Source organism: Trichechus manatus, unplaced genomic scaffold (assembly GCF_000243295.1).
Source record: "Trichechus manatus latirostris isolate Lorelei unplaced genomic scaffold, TriManLat1.0 scaffold00025, whole genome shotgun sequence".
NCBI lineage: Eukaryota > Metazoa > Chordata > Mammalia > Sirenia > Trichechidae > Trichechus > Trichechus manatus.
Genome location: NW_004443961.1, coordinates 4,127,182 through 4,133,181, shown reverse-complemented (window position 1 = coordinate 4,133,181; position 6,000 = coordinate 4,127,182).

Below are 6,000 nucleotides of genomic sequence, written 5' to 3'. Positions count from 1 at the left end.
CAGGTCTCCTGACAGAAACACTTCCTGTTTAGGTCAATAAGAGACTCTTTCTGCTTATATTTCATGTGTCAGTGGAATCTTATTTGTAAATAGCATTTTCCGGAAGCTCCTCTCCACACCCTCAAATAAACAACCCCCTGTTCCTTTTCTTCCATGAACTGATACTTAAATTGGTGACTTCAACCAAGATAATATCACACCTGTTTTAGTGGGATGACTTCCAGGACAGATGGTATGCTGCAATACACGGCATTACTGGAAGTCCTGGATTCATGGGGCAAACTCCTTGTCACGCAAGCTCATTTGGCATTTTGTAATGGAAGTTCAACAGGCAAATGATGACATCCTTTGTTCATTGAGTCATGTGGTGTCCCAGCCCTGGCAGTTAGCCAGATTGATCCGACAGCCTTGCATGGATTCATTCAACTTGAATTTATTAAGCTCCTAGTATGTACTTAAAGAAGCTCTGGTGGAGCAACGGTTAAGCACTTGGCTGCTTAACCGAAAGGTCGGCAGTTCGAACCCACCAGGGGCTCTGCAGGAGAAAAGCCTGGGAAACCCTGTGGGCGGTTCTGCTCAGTCCTGTAGAGTCGCTGTGAGTCAGAATTGACTTGATGACACCCAGCAACAACTGCATGAACTCAGTAGGAGTCCCTGGGTGGCACATAGGGTTAAATGCTCGACTATTAACTGAAAGGTTGGTGGTTCGAACCCATCCGGAGGTGTCTTGGAAGAAACGCCTGGTGATCTACTTCTGACAAGTCAGGCATTGAAAACCCTGTGAAACACAGTTCTACTCTGCCACACATAGGGTCCCCACGAATTGACTGAACGGCAACTGGTTTGGTTTATTTCATTTGATTTTTATGTTCTCAGTATTGTGCTGGGTCCTATGGGGCAGGGTAGGAGTATAAGATACAGCCTCAGTCCTCCTAGGATTTCCACATTTTGTAAGGCACTGAGATGTTTCAGGTGTGACTACTAAAAGGTGTTGCAGACTCAAATGCATTCAAGGCAGGCAGGATTTGTCACTGTCAGAAGCAGTGGGGTTTGAAGTAATGTTGCGTGGCCGGGACTGGGGCAATGGAGAGTCTAACTCCCTCCTACCCCCTCCCTCTTATCTCCCGTAGTTGTTCAAATTCTCCAAATCCAAAACAACAAGAGGTGCTGTGGCCACATAAAGCTGGTCTGAAGCTGGATCTTGACCATAACCAAAACCAAGCCAAACTTGTTGCCGTCAAGTCAATTCCAACTCAGAGCAACCCTATAGGACAGAGTAGAACTGCCCCATAGAGTTTCCAAGGAGCACCTGGTGGATTTGAACTGCCGACCTTTTGGTTAGCAGCCGTAGCACTTAACCACTACGCCACCAGGGTTTTTTCGACTCCTGTGTAATAATATGAAATAATCATATTAATTTATAGTGAGGTTTGTGGAACTCGATGTCATTATTTTATAATCAGGTCTCATATTGATACATTTAAAATAATAATACAAGGTAATTGTCTGTTTATGTATCAAAATACTGTCACTTCTCTAGGTTCCATGAGGCAAGAAACCATGGAGTCTTGGGACTGGGGACCGGGAGATCACTTTTGACATTAAGGCACAGGAAGGCCAGGTGGAGAAGAAGTTCAGGAAAAGTGATGATACTGGACAGGGTATAATGAAAGGAAGACTCCCGGGTGGCGCAAATGGTCTCATTCATCTACTAACCTAAAGACTGACTGTTTGAACACACCCAGTGGTGTTGCGGAAGAATGGCCTGGTGACCTGCCCCCGTAAAGATTACAGCTAAGAAAACCCTCTGGAGCAGTTCTACTCTGTAACACATGGGGGCGCCATGAGGCAGAACGACTCGGCAGCAATGGATCTGATTTTTGACAGTGAAGGATATGTGTATGGCGAAGAAGGAAATGTCCTCTGGACACAGCTTCTGAAGTGTCTTAAACATTAGGTCTCGTGTTTTAGACTGTTCTGTAGACAAGAAGAAGCCATTTGAGTTTTGGAGTGGGAAAGCAGAGGATTAATCTGAAGGTGGTCAAGTTCAGGATGGTTTGGGAGTGGGCAGAGGCTGGCGGCAGGCAGACTCTGACACAGCAGTAGTCTGGAAATTCGGGTAATAGAGCCCGAACTGGGTGGGAGGTCAGAGAGAAGAAAAGGGTTGATTAAACATTGAGGGTGGGAAGAAGTCCTGATGTAGTTTATTTTAATGGTGTTTTAAAGTCTACCAGCGTTGGGGTGGGGAGTCTGGTTCCTTTAAGAAAGAAACAGTTAAGTCAGCTGGCCTGGGCTGAGTTGCCAAGTGAAGGTGAACTAGTTAATCATCAGGAGTGAAGTATTGATTGAGAGAATAATCACCCTGCAGATGTAAGTACACAGCGTTGTTCATTTTGTAGATTCATGTTCTTCAGGACACGAGGCAAGATGAACTCAAGGACTAAGAGAACAAAACAGGAGGCCAAGGAAAACATTTTGGGGAGGAGTTTTTAAATGGCCTCTTTTTGGCAGAGGAAATAGGGTAGGAAACATTCAGAACTACAGGTGGGTGGGTGCTCTGAGGCAGACTGGCCGCTGCAGAGGCAATGGAGGTCTGGTTTGGATTTAGTTTTTGTGTTGGTTTGCGCCCTCTGACTCTTGTTTTTATCGTAAAGTTCTCATTATTGTAAATAGAATTGAGAAGATTATCAAAGTACACGTTGTTTATTCAGGAATTACATGGGAAGAGAAAATGCAGAATACACCATCTCCAGCTATTCCTGCCTGAACAGAGGCGGTGTCCTGGGCTACCCACTTCACGAAGAGCAGCTCTCTTCACTTCAGGGCACCCGCCACCCCAAAGCGCACAGCAGAGGAGTTCCAACAAGTAAACTAAACTCTATAGACCTGCCTTGCAACCTCAAACCTCTTGGCATTCAAAGAGGGAAGAAATTGTTATGATCCTGCGTTGCAGGGGAAATAGTGATGATCTTGAAAACACAATACCCAATTTAGGGAAGAGCGTCTACAAAGAAATTTACAAGGTTGATTTTGAATAAATTCAGTTTAAAAAGATGGTGGAAAGGCCAAAGGGAAATGTTCAACAGACGTGTGAAATGGGGATCTGAAGTTTGACTTGGAGGTCAGGGTGGGAGCAGTCAAAGGTAGCTCTAGATTTCACTAATACACATTTTTGGTAATTATCTACATGCAGGTGGTGGTTGAAGCTATAAAAATGAATGCGTTTCTGGTAGAGAACGAGAGAGACCAGAAGGACATGGAGTTTATTCATGCATTCCACAAATATTTGAGGGCCCTTCGGAAGGGTCGCAGCCATGAAAACCCTATGGAATGCAGTTCTACTCTGAAACACATGGGGTCGCCATGAGTCAGAATAGACTCCATGGCAACTGGTCGTATGTCTGGCACAACCTGAGCCTTGGGTGAGACCCACAGTAAGGGAGCAGCTGGAGGAGGGGGTTACAAAGGTGATCGAAGGGTGGTGGAAAAGAAGTGGGGAAGAACCCAGTCAGGTCGTGAGCGAGTTTTACTTCCGGTTGCCATCCTGTCAGTTCCGACTCGTGGCGACCTCATGCGTGTCAGAGTAAAACTGTGCTCCATAGGGTTTCCAATGGCTGATTTTTTGGAAACAGATTGCCGGGGCTTTCTTCTGAGGCACCTCTGGGTGGACTTGAACCTCCAACCTTTTGGTTAGCAGCCGAGTGCTTTTCCTTAGTGACAGAAAAGCAGCTGCAAATTTGCCTGTTGCTTGCACATCTAATTTTCTCATCGGCTGCAGGTGGCATGTTTTTCTAACTTAACTGGCCTCTCTTGACTGAGCAAAAAGCCTTGGGTTTGTGTGTGATTAATGTAACGTTGACACATTCTTGTCTATCTTAACCTCTTTGGCTAAATTAGGAAATGGAGGATTAGCTTGGGCTCTCTGGGGATGAATTTGGCATGCTGGGAAGATAAAAGCAATGCTGAGGAAGGCTCAGCAGTGTCCCTCTGCTGCTAAACACCATTGCTTTTATTCATAGCATAATAATTATGAGTCGACACAGTAATGCTTCTCTGAAACCTGTTAGACCCACTCAGTTTCCTAAAGACCCGGTTGTTGTTGTTAGGTGCTGTCAAGTAGGTTCTGACTCATAGCGACCACACATATGACAGAACGAAGCGTTGCCCGGTCCTGTGCCATTCCCACAGTTGTTGATATGTTTGAGCCCATTGTTGCAGTCACTGTGCCAATCCATCTCATTAAGGGTCTTCCTCTTTTCCACTGAACCTCTACTTTACTAAGCATGATGTCCTTCTCCAGGGACTGATCCCTCCTGATAACATATCCAAAGTACATGAGATGAAATCTCACCATCCTCACTTCTAAGGATCACTATGGCTATACTTCTTCCAAGATAGACTTGTTCATTCTTCTGGCAGTCCATGGTATTCAATATTCTTCACCAATTGTGGTGTTGGCAAAAAAATATTTTAATAAGGGCCCAGACATTTCATTATTTCCAGCCCTCAGCTCAGACAAACCTTTCTGCTGGTCTCTTATTATTCTTTTTGATTAATTAATTTTTTATTAGAAAACGTATTGTGAAATATATAAGAAAACATTTGCCAATTCAACCATTTTTATGTGTACAATTTAATGACATACACTCACCATGTTGTACAACCATCACGACTGTTTCCAATTTTTTTCATCACCCTTAAAGAAACCCGGTTCCACCTAAGCAATGCCTCCCCTTTCCCCTCCCACCCACCCCTGGTAACCACTAATAAACTTCAGTCTCTGTGTATTTGCTTATTCTGGATATTTCGTGTAAGTGGGATCATACAGTAGTCCTTTTCCTACCATAGAGGGTGACCAGAAAACAAATATTATGACAAATTATTATGTTATTTTTAGACAGATCTTTCATCTCTAATATGTTATAATGAAAAACATTTCTTTCTATTCTTTGCTCTGACAAATTCTTCAATGATTTCATCACAGTTAAGCTGCCAAACAACATCTACTTCCATACATAATGAGGGTAATGAATCGAGTCTTTCTTGAATCACTGTTGTTGGCTGAGGGTTTTTGAGTCTGTTTAGGGATGGAAATGAGCACTCTGTTGTGCAGTTTGTGATCATTAAAGTTAGGAATATGTGTGAAGCAATTTCAACATTGGGAAATATACATTGTATTTTATCTTTTATTATGGAATCACACATGCCTACATGAGTAAAATTTGTCTTTCCCAAATCTGTAAACTTAGTTCTCGTGTAAGAATGAAATTATCACACTTCTCCATAAAGGTTTGTATTTAAGCACTAATTTCTTGGATGCCTTCAAGCATTCTTCATCAGGTATATCCATATTGTTTAAGAAGGAAAATCAATTTTAAAAGAACTTCACACACTTTCGCCCTTCTTTTCATGCAAGATTCAAGTGTGGCAGTGAATGGTGTAGTCTAGTTACGTGAAATTCATCTCTGGCATTCAATGGTACTTCAGGAGCACTTCTGTCACGTACTTGTTTCTTTCTAATGCTTCTGTGATGGTGAACTGCTTGATAATCAGTATTTGGCAGTATTGATTTTGTTGTGTTTTCAAAATTTTCTCTTAAATTATGTAAATACTCTGTTAATAACTGGTAGAAGTCTGTGCATGTCTTTAAATTTACTTCTGAATCTTGGAGAGCTTGACTTGTCTGATGAAAATGCTGCAATATATTATTCCACATAACCAACATTAATACATACTCTAGGATTTGCATTTTGTTGGTGATGATTTCAGCTTCTCTTTTTGTATCTCCTTTTTGTGTCTGGTCTGCAGAAATATATTATAAGGCATCTAAAATCTGAGTGCATGATTCCAGGATTGCGCTCGTTGCTACAGCATGTGCATCCCAGCGTATATTAGAAAGACATTTTAATACTGAATCATTGCCTCAATATGTTTTAAGAACTGCCCGTTGTTGAGTAGAGGTGGCAAAAAATGTGTAGAGTAACTGAACAGTAGAAAAAA